Here is a 15304-nt window from a genome sequence, read left to right on the forward strand (position 1 = left end):
GAGTATATAGGATAGTATGTGAATGCGGAAAGGAATATGTGGGACAGACCGGGAGAAGTATGCAAGTTAGGTGGGGAGAGCATGATAAGGATGTAAAGGAGGGCATACCCAAAACAGGATTATCTGAACACCTATTGGTCCACCGGCATAAGATTGTTAAGAGGGAAGTTATTAGAGAGGTTAACAATAAATTGGACAGAAATGTATATGAAGCTGCCTATATATGCACGAAAAATTGGAACAAACTTAATAGGGACGATGGGAATTTAGAAGACGGCTGGGTTAACTTTTTCAAAAAATGGGAAAAAGCCGCAGTGAATAGGGACGAGATAGGCTTCCGTGTTACACCTGAGGTTAGGAAAGCCGCCGAGGTGGAAGTCGATTTCACCTTGGATTGGTGACTCCCGAGCCCCAGTTCGGAAGGATTGAGGAGGAGAAGTTTTCTTTCTCCCGGCATGGGACTGACACTGTGCATTCGCCTACCCCGAGCACTGGTCGGCAGTTCGCCGACGTCAACCTTGGATGTTCCTTTGGTTTTTTTGTATATTGCGCGGTTTTAGATGTGAGTTTACATTCATTTTTAGAAAGTGTCCTTCCTGCAACTTTTTAACCTAAATCCTTAACCATCACTTTCACGACGAGGCACCATGTCAGGTGTCTGAAAAACATCGTTTTAACCTGAAGAAGGAGGTAGTGTAACCTCCGAAACGTAGTACGAAAAATTTCATACTCACACACGTAAGTTGCTGATTTTTATCTTTTAACCTTTAGTTTGTATCTAATTGTGAGTAATTCGCACATTATCAGTATGTTATTCAATAAAAAAATATGCAATTAAAAATCCGATATTATTTTATTAATTTCAACAAGAGAAAGATCTCACCACTGCAGTGCACTGGTTGAGTCTTGGGCCAGACATGAATGTTCTTTATGAGTGTCGCTTCATCAATTTCATTTCATCATTACAAACTTAATTTCTGGGTGGAAGTGGTGGTCTTTGCTGAAGGCATTCAATTGTCAGCCTGTCTGCCACATAGTGTACCCAGGATTATCCCTTTCATTTTAACACAGTTCATCCTATTGCTGCAATTAGCCAAAAGTGGCAGAAGTGTGATTTTATCTATTCATCATGATTACCTTAAAGAGGTAGGAAAAATAAAACAAAAATCAATAAGCACAATTGTTGTTGCATGCAGTTTGATTTCTATTTGCTGAGACAAATTTGGAACAGTACAGGAATTGGTACTCTATCAGTATTGGCTGACATAAGCATATTGGTGCCAACCTCCCGTGACTAAGCGATTAGCACAGCATGCTACAATACTAGGGGTCCCAGGTTCGAATCCTGGCCTGGGCATGGGTGATCTTTCTGAATGTCCCTTCATCAATTTCACGAAAATAATCAACAGCATTTACTCAAAATGACAAATTGCTTTGTATTGTTATACCGTAGCAGATAGAACAACATTCAATCTCATGACCATGGTTGGATGAGTTTAAAAGGACAGAAAAATGACAATCCTCTTTTTATCAAACACAGGGATCTTAAGAGGGGGGGACACAGTGTCTCTTTTTGGAGGCATGACAAATGTCACTTTTCTATATATCAACTTTTGTGGCTAGTTTTTGGAGAGAACAAATGTCACTTTTCAAAGGCCTTAACTCTTCTAAACTGCTAGAAATCCATGCATGAGGAAGGAGGGGTTTAGGAAATGCCAGAAAGAACAACTGGACAAAAGGGCCCTTCTCAAGTTTAGGAAATAGCCACCATGCTCCTTATGCCAAAGAAGATTGCTAACTACGAGGGGCGATCAGGTTGCTCCGACCCTAGCATAGAAGGAATGATGTTATGATTGATTTTTTATTTTGTTATTGTTTAGTGATCCTTTATATGCTTTCATTCTGAATAGCAAGTCTGAGTAGCGTACAGTTTTCTTTTTACAGGGGTTTAACTGAGTGAAGTTGTGTCAATGTGCCAGAATGGAGAAAACTGAGGTGAGAGCGGCGATCAAATATTTTGTGAAGAAGAAGTGGACGGTATCCAAAATTCATGAGGACTTGGTGGATACACTAGGGGACACTGCTCCTTCATACAGTATGGTGAAGAGATGGTGTTGTGAGTATAATTGTGGGAGAGAGTCGTGTGAGGATGAACATGCAGGTGGAGCACCAAAAACTGTCATGACAACCGAAGGATCGTCGAGTCACTATCCGTCATGTTGCTGAGATGTGTGGCCTGTCATATGGCACTGTGCAAAACATAATTACCCAGGAATTGCAAATGAAAAAAATTGCTGCAAGATGGGTCCCTCGAAACCTCACCCCAGATCAGAAGCTCAGCCGAGTGCTCATCAGTCAAGAACTTCTTGACAAGTTTCGTGCTGATATAGACGATTTCCTTGCCCGATTTGTAACTATGGATGAAACATGGGTCCATCACTTCGACCCAGAAACAAAATCACAAAGCATGGAGTGGAAACACTCACATTCTCCACCAACGAAGAAGGTCAAGGTGCAAACGTCAGCCAAGAAGGTGATGGCCTCAATTTTCTGGGACTGCAAGGGTGTCCTTCTTGTGGACTATATACAAAGAGGCCAAACCATCACTGGCACATACTACAGTGACCTAATCAAAAAATTACGTGATTCCATCAAGAAAAAGAGGCGTGGGATGTTGACCCGTGGTGTGCTCCTTTACCAGGACAATGCACCTGTCCACACCTCACGCATTGCGAGGGCAGCTATAGCAGATGCATCGTTCGAATTGTTGCCCCACTCACCCTATTCCCCAGATTTGGCCCCCAGTGATTTCTATTTGTTCAAACATTTGAAGAATGACATTCGTGGACAAAATATTTCTGATGATTCTGAGGTGATAAGGGCTGTGGACTCATGGTTGGAGGACAAGTCGGAAGATTTTTTTTTGCAAGGTATCCAGGCGTTGGAGCACCGATGGGAAAAGTGCATTGGAGTTGCAGGGGAGTATGTTGAAAATAATAAAAAAATTGAATCCCTATTGCCGCTCTTTCTATGTTAGGGTCAGAGCAACCTGATCGCCCCTCGTACATGTCAACCACTGGCATAGTGCATAGCTGCATTCAGTGGTGCGATTCGAGATACAAAATTCAATATATATATATATATTATGTTGGGGCTTGGGAAATTCTATTTTAGAGTATCACACATGCATGTCCTGTTCTTTAATGGAAAATCTGGATAAATAAATTTTATTTCTTTATTATTTTTAAGATTTTATTGTGCATTTATAAAACACATGAGAGAGAATTCAAATATGATGGAACAGGGAAAAAAGGAAGTACATCTACAATTTCAGACTTGTAAGTAGCAAATGTCTGACCTTTAGAGAGAGAGACGAGAAGTAAAAAACAAATACAAACACAATAAAATTCAGTTGCAACCCCCTGTGGCGGAGTCGTTCCACATCAAGCTACAACGCCAGCAGGCACGTATCTAGAAATATGTTTCGGGCAGGGGGTCCAAACTAAGTGTCTCGGGAATAATAGTAGTAGGACTAATAATAATGTTTCATTTAAAATAATTATATTAAATCAAATTAATACTAATTACAATACATAAATTAATATTATATTATTATTATTACACGAATAGATAAAAAGACTATATGAATAGAGATATAACAGTGCATATTCATTACGTAGCTTACCTGTAGTTAAGATCAGAATAATTTACATAAAAATAAGTGCCCTGGCAATGAAGTTCATGTCAAATAGATGAATAATTGAATATTTATTGAAAAACGAAAATGATGTTACATGTAGTTGGAAAAAAGTAAGTTTCTGATTAATATTTTATGCATATTAGTTTGAGTAATAGTGTACATAAATCTTCTTTGTAATGTCATTCAAAGCCGTATGATCCCAATATACAGTATGTAACATTCTTATTCGTACACATGGATTTTCAAAGAAAATGCTTTAATATCTGAAAGGAAATAAACTCTTTTGAAATTATTTCTTTACAATTCAATAACTAATATCATTAGGAACATAAAATCTTACCCAAATTCTGTATAACCAATTAACCCATTAATGCATGGTGTCCGATTAATCGGACGTTGACATATTTGCATTTTCTGTAACACTGTTTTACTTTAATTGGTTATATTTATCAAATCTAGTTCTTTGGTACCTCTGTGATGCATATGTCACCCCACAGGCTTATCAACATTGTAAATTTCCCGCCAAATTGTAAGGGAGTGAAACATGGAGAGAGAGCTGTACTGCGTTTCTGCGTAACGGGAAAGCTAATTTCAATTCATATATAGTAGTTGACATTTATCCGAGATGTGTTTTGACAAATATGCGTAAGAAACATTAGTAATCAATTATGTAACAATAATTTGTGCATTAATTTCATTCCTGAGCTGCTATTGCGAGAGAAAATATAGTGTCCGATATATCGGACACTATGCACATTGAGCACTTTATGCAGATTTTCCATTTCCTGTAAAATTTTCGATACCTTTGATGTTTAGACATTGTCAATGTATATATGTGTATGTATGTGTGCATATATGTTTGTATGTGTGCGTGCCTATGTGTGTGCATTAGTGTATGTATGTGTGCGTGTGTATGCATATATGCGTGTATGTGTGCGTCTTTATGCAATAGTGTGTGAATGTGTGCGTGTTTATGCATTAGTGTGTGAATGTGTGCATGTTTATGCATTAGTGTGTGCATCTGTGTATCTGTGCGTGCGTGTGTGTGTGTGATCAAATTTTGACTACTTTGGAGAATGAAGATGTGGAGGAGGAGGAGGAACAACTCATTTATGTTACACCACCAGTGGATGGCAAGGATACAGACGAGGACAGTGATAAATCTGATGATGAGCATGCGGGCAATCTAAACAATTTTTGGCAAAATACGCTAATGAGCGTTTGTGAGGTGCAAACTAAGATACGAAGTTGTGTTGATTGTGAAGGTTCATCCAGTAATGTAGAGTCTACATCTACCACTACACATGACACTGGTGCTTCAAAAAAAAGAATACGTCTTCAGACAAAATCAAGACCCTTGTGGAAGAAAAGTATACCTTCATTCTAATTACAAACTGAGTGCTGCCGTATTGAACCATCTGAAGAAGCACGAAACTGTGAATCGCAATTAGACTTTTATAATTTATTTTTTGATGAGGAAATGCTAAATGTTATACCAAATGAATCCAAATTGTATGCTTCGCAAAAAAATCTTGATTTGAGGAAAGAAGAACTTCTTGTTGTTCTTGGTGGTCTCTTGTTGTCAGGTTATGCAAAATATTCAAACAAACGTATGTTTTGGTCAAAAGAAAAATATACTACTTCAATACTTTCTGAAAGCATTCGTTGTGGTCTGCATAATATTCATTTGAATGACAATATACAAATAGATGAGTCTGATAGTCTGTACAGGATACGGTCATATTTGGACAAACTTTCCTCATCTTTCAAACAGCATGGGGGTGTGGACGAAATGCTTTCCATCGACAAGAGTACGATTCCTTACTACAGGAGGCACTACACAAAACAGTTCATTAGAGGAAAGCTGATCCGTTTTGGGTTCAAGAACTGGGCAAAAAAGCTCTAGCAGTGGTTACATGATAGATTTCCAGTTGTACACAGATACAAACTGATAACGGACGATTGTGTTCTGTACTATAATAATAATAATCTTGTATATATTAGTTGATTTCTATTCCAAACGTTTCCTTTTGTATTGTTTCTTCGAAATTTGTGTATGTATTTATGTATGTATGTAAACATACACATGACCAGAGGCGGCGATTAGGGGGACAGTTGCCATCCCCATTTTTAGTCATTTTTGCACCCACACTATGATAGACCTTATCTACAAAGGGGAATATACTGTCATTTCCCCCCTACATTTGGCATTTGCACCTTGCCACCCTCCCTCCACGTTTTTGAACCCAATATCCGCCACTGCACATGACTGATCTTAAGGGTTTCATTTTCTTTTGGTTACATATTTTCCACAGCAACACTTTTTCCTTGGGACAGCTATTTATAGACAAAACATGAAAGTGGCCATTGTGCACAGTGTCCGATTTAATGGACACACGGAAGTGATCGTAGTGCACAGTGTCCGATTTATCGGACGCCCTGTATCTCTTACATACATTGTAAAAATAAAAATGTATCGTATATTGTGTCTTATTTGAATTGTACTGATACCAAATACATGAAAAAAAATTCATGAAAGGGGCTTGTAAACTTTATGCATTAATGGGTTAACCAATGACAATAATAAATTAAATTAAACAAAGAGAAACATGCCATTTTTTGTAGAACTTTTCTATTCGTACACTTAATAATATAAAAGAAAAATGTATATTCAAAGCAAATTGACTGACAGTTCTAATACTTTCATGCATATCCTTTAGCTTTAATTACTGCTTGACACCTGTTCTTCATAGAATTAACCAGTTTCCGACATGTTTCAGAGATTATTTTATTCCACTCGGCTTGCACAACAATTTTCAACTCTTGTTTGGACTTGACGCTTGCTCTATGGACTCGCCTCTTCAAAATTGTCCATAAATGCTAAATGGGATTTAAGTATGGACTTTGATCTGCGGCGCGATTCACGAACTGTTAGTAGTCCGATATGTAGTCTAATATGTAGCCACGTCAGGCTTGTGGTCAAATTTGTAGTCATTTCCTGAATTTGCGATTCTTGAAACTGTCTACAGCGGTCTACAGGCTACAGTCGACTACATATCGGGCTACAGTTGTACAGTAGAATAGGTAAGACAAGAAACTCCTCGCGGCCTCACGCCCAAGCCATACGTAGGGGAAGGACGCACAGAAGCAGGGTTGGCAGTGCATACGGGTCAAATGTCTACGCAGAACGAGAACACAAGAAAACTAAGCAAGACGATCTGAGTGGTATGGTGGTAAACAAACAACTGAATGACCGCGTTTTGCTAAGATGGAATCAATTTTGAACATCTTCAAACGGGGTTTGTTAATTTTCACCAAGGAATACAATTCTGGTGTGCGTCAAAGGGGGTGTTGTTTTGAACGAGCCACTGAATGAATCATAATGTCTTTTCGGGAGGAGGAAGAAGTCGCAGGATTTATTTGTACGTTATGGCATGAGGCGTTGTCAACAACAACAACACTGTTTCGTGTCAAATTTGTGGTATTAATCGCCAAAAGATTTTCCAGATTTGAACATTAACCTCCAGCATGTACAACAATTATACGTTGCCCTTTAGACACCGGTGCTTTGACGGCAGCCGCGGTTCCATCCACCCAAGCTTCTTTCTTTGTTGTCGAGCTGTGAAAATAAGTCCGTCAACGTAAACAATGGGTCGTCCTTGTCGACGAAAGATTTTTATGGCTTTGAGGTACGATGAACGTAAACTTCTTATTTCGTCCTTTTCTATAAGCAATTGTCTATTATTTTCTGCTTTTCTCACTTAAACTCTAGGTCACGTATTATCTTCCGCACACACCAGACACTGCCTTGGAACTCTATTCTTTGTTTCAAAACCCTTCGGATACCTTCCCCGTCCGTAAGGTGAAATTCGTGCACAACACGCCTAACAACACACTTATCGAACTCGTCTATATGACTTTTGATTTTTCGGCGAGATCGTGTTCTATGGGGCGTATGAAAGTGTTTCTTCAACGTAGTGCATGCTTTACTTTCTATTAGTACAATTCTTCTCACACTGCTGAAGGAAACACCACATGCGCGAGCCACCCTCCTTTGCAATTGGTTTTCGGACATACGAACTCCCACCTGGTCTTTCATAAATGCATTGACATTATATACAATTTCTCGCCCTTGGCTGTGGATTACTTTCCGTCCACCGAGTTTACTTGCTTTCTCTGAACTGTAAGCTTCCATGCTAGCAAGTACACTGCACACAAAACACACACACACTTTAAATGAAGACAGGCAAGTCGATCGGATTGTTTCTCGGTGCTCACACAACATTAAGACGTTCGGCAACCCTGCCTGTGTGCACGATAGGGGAAGTTTGCGCATGCGCTTGCCGCGTTTCCGATCCAGCACATCGGTGGTAGTGATGGGTCATGGCAGTTCCTTTTCGGGAGGCAGTTCACCGGAGCTCGCTCACCGAAAGGAGTCGTTCAAAGGAACGACGAGGCCACGGAGCATGCTCTCGGACGAGGCAGTTCCTTTTAGAAAGGCAGTTCATTGGAGCTTGCTCGTTGAAAGAGTCGTTCACAGGAGCTACCATACCAACACACCTCCAAGTTGGTTTCGTTGGGCGAGGGAGGGGATGGAAAGAATTAGAGGGGAGGAATCCGCCTTCGCGCAAGAATGGAAGAAAACAAACAGCTACTAAAGTCACTCCGGCTAGAGTTTGGACTTGAGGAACCCTAGACTTTTCGTCTCCACTTGTGCTAGTGTGAAAAGGGGGGGGGCGAAAGCGGTGTTGCCAAACGTCTGAGAGTCTGATTTTTTTTTTGTCCAGTCGTACAGGACATCTTTTCCTGTCAACATGCACCCTTCGCTCGCTCGCATTTCAGGCAGAGGCAGGGAGGCGGAGACCCACGCTTTCGCTTGCTACCCTTAGGCAACCGGCTTCGCCGTGCTTGGCCTTTTTGGGAGTGGATTCTCTCGAGGGGAGGGGGGGGGGACGATGAGCTACGTTGAGTTCCGATTACTCAATATTATCCATCCTTTATAGTTTATATTAATTTCATTGTTGTCTACACAGCGATATCAAATAGTGAATTATATATTGATTGGAAGTGAACGAACATTATGTGTTTTACTGAAATCCTCACAAGAGTATCTACAGAATGTTTAGTAAGATCCTGAAATTTAGGTTGAATTCAGAATTTATGTAATATTGAATGGGTGATTGGGTCGAGGGGGACTCATGGGGCTGCAGTTCCCTCCCGAAATTTTGAGAAATTCAAAAGTTTCAACTAAAAGTATTTTTTTAAAAAATCAGGAAAACCAAATTGGTAACTGAAGAACGTCTTAAATCATCATCCCTCCCTCATTGTTGAGCTACTGCAGCATTGCTGTTGTAAACAGAGTTGCACGCATAACTAAGCGGAAAACCGTCACTATCAACAACCAGCAACAAAAGACGGGACCTCGCTCGCTCGCTCTCGCCTCTCTCTTTCTCTCCCCCTCTCTCTCTCCCGCGCAGGTTCGTAGGAGTGAGTCATCGACTGGGAGCGTTGGCAGCATACAAGCAAAGCTCACGACTCCTGAGGAACTACCACTTGTCATGGCAGTTCCTTTTCGGGAGGCAGTTCACCGGAGCTCGCTCACTCAAGCAGCCGTTCAAAGGAACGATCAACTCCTCTCGATGTTGGTTTCGTGCAGCTGAAGTGAAGGGGGTGGGGGAGGACTTGCTGGAGTTAGCTTGAGTGAAAAGAATTAGGAGAGAGGGAACTCCGCCTACTACTCCACCTACCACAAGAAAACCAGAGCACGTACACAGCAGAAACAAAACAAAACACCGTCGCTCTCTCTCGCAGTCATGAGTCATCGACGGAGCTGGAACTGCAGAAGCGGTTGACAACGTACACTCAAAGCTCACGACTCCGAGGAACGACCACAGAGGAACTGCTCGTTCACTCCGAAGGAGCGAGCAGTTCACAGTTCCCAAGAGGGAGTCGTTCAAAAGGAACGACTCGTTCACGAACGACCCATCACTAATCGGTGGGAGAGTTTCTTGTCTCACCTCTTCTACTGTAGACAGTTCTTGTAGGACCCTTTTTAACCCTCCTAGAGCGGGCTACAGCGAACTACATTCGTCATATTCTGTGTTTGTGTATGACATCCAACTTCAAAGAAGAAAATAGAGCTACCAAAATGGCCCATAATCTGTGTTTTCACGTTTTCGAAAAGCAGAAGGAAATGACAGTGGGCATTTGCGTGTACTTAAAACACATCTTAGAGATATCGGAAATCCTTTTTCTGTTTCGAAAATATCTTCATAGTAATTTGTCACTGAACAGGAGGTGCCGGATTGATCAAAATTGTGGAACCTCATTTTCCCAACAAAAGGATTGTTTCTCTCAACCTCCTGTAATCCAAGTTAGTAATAATAATAATTGGCATGAGTTTACAATACCGGACCACTCTCCAATTTCTATAAAATTTCGCCTACTTACTAATTTCGGTGTCCTGATGACGTAATTATCCATATCTTGCACTAATTTATATGAAAATACACTTCCACGAGCAGATTAAGTTTGGTCGGCATAATTTGTTAGCACCTCTTTGCAGGCATTCCTGCTCGTGCACAATACATTTCAAAACATAATTTATCTTGTAATTAATACTTTGTGCAACTTTTAACTGTGCTAATTAGTTTCTCCAAGTTTCTAACTTACTCCCACAATCATTTCCAGTTTTGTAAACACTTCCTAATACTCCTATAAAATTTGTAAAAAATCATGAAACATTCGGAATTGTTACCTAGGATTTCATGCGATTTAAAAACAGCAATTTCATCTTCTCCAGACCATAAATAATAACCACTCATTTTGAATCTTGTGCATCCCATAAGCCATGCCAAAATCGTAATTATACGGAAGTCAAGCCCCAACAGTATGCAGTTTGGTTTTGTACGAACGTGCTTGCAGGCAGACGGATGAGAAGCAGCAGCACAAACTTAAGTGAAAAAAATGTGCATAGGTTATCGATGGCTGTAACAGGACAAAAGTAAATAGTGAAAACATTTCTGAAAAGAAATGAAAACTCTTGATAGGCTACTTAAGGTTGCTAAATCATACAAACGCATGCATCGAAAATGTTCACAGTACACACACCACTTATCATAGCAGCCTATATTTTTGCCAGTTATGTACAATCGTTGTGATGATGTTTTTATTATTGTTATTTATCCATGCCATTCCATTCGTCTTCTCAATTGCCAGCGATGTGGTTAGCACATCATGGGGTCCCGGGTTCGAATCCTGACCTGGGCATGGCTGTTTCTGAGTGTCCATCCATCAATTTCATCATATCATCCCTCATTCCCATCTTCGCAAATTAGCCAAAAGTGAAGCAAAATAAAGCAAATCAACCTAACCATCTCAATTGTTAAAATGGGCTTCAATGAAGTCCCATGAGAGCTATTTTTCTTCTTTGTGCAGTGCTCAAGATTTGTGTGAAATATAGTTTTACATAAATTTATTAAGCATTTACTTAATTTATAAATAAAATTCACAGCACAATAATTATGCATTTATTATGAAATAATTTTTATAATGATCATGCATTAATACAAATTGTTGAAACATATGTCATTTAAAAATTAGATGTGGATAAAAATTGTACTTTACAGCAGGTTTTATTTACACATTGTATACTTAGGACATAGTGTAGATAGAGCACGTTGTATACTTAGGGCATAGTGTAGAGCACATATTATCTGCTAGAACAAAACAGTACACTGTACTGACACAAACACATGTAAACATTTAGAGTTTGTTGTGACGATTATTCATTACCATGTGCAAACTATATATATTTTTTATTTTTCTCAGGTTCCAAGTTCATTCTGGCTTCCCTGGGTTCCAGACTCGGGAGCATTAATGCAAGGCACGGTATGGGATTTGTGCTTGGGAAGTGTATTGTACATAAAACTTCTCAGTTCAAATCCTGTATCAGCCAGCATAAAACATCTTTCGATGCATATAAAATATTAGGGATATCACTATTATAAACAAGAAGCACTATATTTCCTCTATTGGCAACCCCTCAGCACATTCATGTTTAATTATGTAACACTACTTATCTTTTAACGGTTAAAAAATTGTGGTAGCAATTATTGTAAAACAACATAACTTTCAAAATAGTTAATACATGAGAGGAAATATTTTCCTGTAGTTTACGGTTATTACAAGCATAAGAAAACAGTTTTTCTTTGTGACGTTTCAGGAGAACACGCTCCTTTCATCAGACATTTATTTTTGTTTTGACTAAAGATACAGTTATAACAATGGTTAGTAATTTTTTAAACAATGAGAGGAAAGTGCATTAGAACATGATTTTTTTAAAATTAATTTGGTGCACCAAAGCATTCTAGTGTAAATAGGTAAAGACGTTAGTGTAACAGTTCGTTATATCGGAGACACATTAAAATTGGATATTTTGTGTTTCGCGTGGTTCGTACTTACCAATTGTGTATTGTGAAACATAGTTCAAGGTGCCATTATGCTTTTTACACAAAAACAAACACAATTTTTCATATAGAGAGTAGTTTTTATTATTCCTTTTTTCGCTTCCGTAACACACAATATGGTGGGCAGAGGTTGACTACTGTTGTAGGTATGCAGTGTTTCCAACCTTCTTTACCGAAAAATACCTACTATCGTGTTCGTCACGTGTGCAAATTGTGCATTATGCATGGGTAGCTGACGGATAGCCCCACAAACCATTTCTGATAAGGTTAGGTTAGGCAAGCATAGTTAAAAAAAAGGGGGGTTGGAAACTGACAGGGGGTTACATCATCAAACGTATGTAGCATCCAGTTCACGTAGCGAAAGCATTGGCACTTGTGCGTCGCTGAGATGTTTCTCTTGAAAAATACATGATTTCCCGGTCAAATAGATTCCAGGATGAAAGAAAATACCTCTATGAACGTTGTAAGTAGTTTCTTCTGTAAAAATGAAGAAATGTGTCTCCGATATAACGAACTGTTATCGAGGTTAGCAAAGTTTGCTATGATGCCAGGAGTTAAGGGTTCAAATCCTTCCCAGGACATGGATGTTATTGTGAGTGTCCTTTCGTCAATTTAAACATGTCATTCCTCATCCCCATCTTCATGATTAGCCAAAAGTAGCAGAAGACCAATGCAATAAATAAATCAATAAATAGGTTAAAAAAATATGTGAACAGAGCATTTTTATTTTAAATCTATAATCCCATATGGTTGGTTCTTTCATTATTGTGTGATTTTAGGTATGACTTGAGAAGAAAGGACCCCTCTCCGATTTTCTTCATATTTGACATACTCACTAATTGAGGCCTCCTAAACACGAATCTGAAGTTAAAATTTGTCGGTCACGTCTGGAAATTGCGAACCATTGGCACGTGATTAGGTTAGTTTCGGTTAGGTTAGGCAAACATAGTTAAAATTTGGTGTCGTGGTAGTATCAGGATCTAGAAATTGGAAATAATTGCGAACCATTGGCGCATGGTTAGGTTAGTTCAGTTAGGTTAGGCAAACATAGTTAAAATTTGGTGTCATGGTAGTATCAGGAATTTGTTTGTGAAACAAAAAAAATTCTCGAAAATCGACAGTTTCCATTCCGAAAACTAACGCCTTATTTACGCTTATTTTGCAATTTCTAGACGTTTCCGACAAATTTTAACTTCAGATTCGTGATTAGGAGGCCTCAATTAGTGAGTATGCCAAATGTGAAGAAAATCGGAGAGGGGTCCGGTCATCTCAAGTCGTTCCGTGATTTCTAATCCAAATTGTTACAAATGTCAACATTTCTTTTTTGTTATCAACACGAATGCAAGGTATATTCTGGAGTGTATCAAATTGTGATGTGTGTAACTTTTAAGAATTTCTTGGCATTCTCATTGAATGAAATTTCTGTAAATTTGAGGTGTAAGCAAATGTGATGTGAGTGGTTGTCTTATATATAGATATTACATGAGCAGCTAACAGCAAATTGGTGTTACATGCTAAAAACACCAAACCTACTAGCATATGCATCTGATAGCAAAAACAAACATCTGAAAAGGTTAGGCTGTTTAAGTTTGATTTATTTCTGATCTCAGATGCAGGTGTGAGTAGGTTAGGTACGTCACGGTTTGGTGCTTTTACCATACTCCAAGTTGCTGTCACTAGCTGCTTATAGATAATGCAAATGTATGTTGTTGTTTTTTTGCCAGGTGGTGGCAGTACTAGTCCATCTTCTTGGCAACAAACAATGAATGACTGACTGCTGAGAATTCCATACAGTATAACATGGGACATGAAAATCGTCCTTAAAGAAAAAAGAAGTAACATGTAGGCCTATCTTTTATGTTTCCGTAGTATGTGCATTCAGTCAGAAATCAAATTCATATGTACAAATGTAGCATGTAACATGACACTATTTTATTCATCAATTAAAAGTTTGGCCAAGTTCAAGGCATGTACAATGTTTGAGCACAAAAACATTCAAAAGTTTGTTCTAATAATTAGTGACATTTGTAATCCGTGAACCTTGAACTTAATTTTCGCTAGTGATTCCAATTGTTCAGATTCTACTTTACTACGTTCGATGCTCAGTGGAGGTACATAGTGGCCCGATTAGCTGGGAATTTCTATTTACAACTGTTATCAATTGTACTCTACTGTTTTCTTGGAAATCTACTGAAACTGAATGGTTTTCTACCAAACACCTACAGTAGATCTAATGTACAGCAAAGAGAAAAAATAATAGGCAAATAGTTCATATCTTTTCATTTTTTTCATTCCACATCATATGTTGCTTTAAAGAATGGAATTCTGTTGAAGTGAAGCACATATTGTCCTCCACTTTTTTTACATTTTCATTTAAATTTCACATTGTGTAGAACAGACCAAATAAAAATTGTTATGGACAACTCGCCTACCATTTCTTTAACAGATTGGCTGTAAATATAAATTGTCATTCCTCATGATAAACGATTTGTTTTCATATCTGCTTGAAAATCTACACACAGTAGATGTTTCAAAACACCTGTTGATGTACTGAAAACAGTACAGAAGAGACACTAAAAGTGTAAATCATTTCTTTAGTATTATTTTTAATGTGTATGTAATGTGCTTAGCATAAGATGATGGCTGCTCAGCAGGGCTATTTGTGCATAAAGTTGAGTAAAGAGAAACAGTTTGTACGAAACTGGCAACATTAATCTTAATGGGTTTGAACAGGTTAAGAAAACGTAGACGTTCCTGCTACGAATAATGGCAAAGCATGAAAAATCAGCTGCCCGATCCTGTGGCCGAGTGGTTAGCACATCGTGCTGCAACGCCAAAGGGTCCCAGTCGGGCTTGGTTGTTTGTGAATGTCCATTCATCTATTTCATCACTCATCCTATCTTCGCAAATTAGCCAAGAGGCACAAAACGCGAAGTAAAATAAACTGGTACTACTATACTATACCGGAGACACCTATCAATGTTCTATTTCGCAATTTTTTACATTGCTAACATACTATTATGCATTGCGAAACATTTCTTTAGGTGAAATAATTAATTTCTAACGAAAATAATGTCTATTTCTTACAATAACGAGTCCTTACTGTTGTTCCTTATTTCCCACAAACTTTCACTGG

The sequence above is a fragment of the Lepisma saccharinum genome, chromosome 3 (genome assembly GCF_977018435.1).
Source record: "Lepisma saccharinum chromosome 3, izLepSacc3.1, whole genome shotgun sequence".
NCBI classification, from domain to species: domain Eukaryota; kingdom Metazoa; phylum Arthropoda; class Insecta; order Zygentoma; family Lepismatidae; genus Lepisma; species Lepisma saccharinum.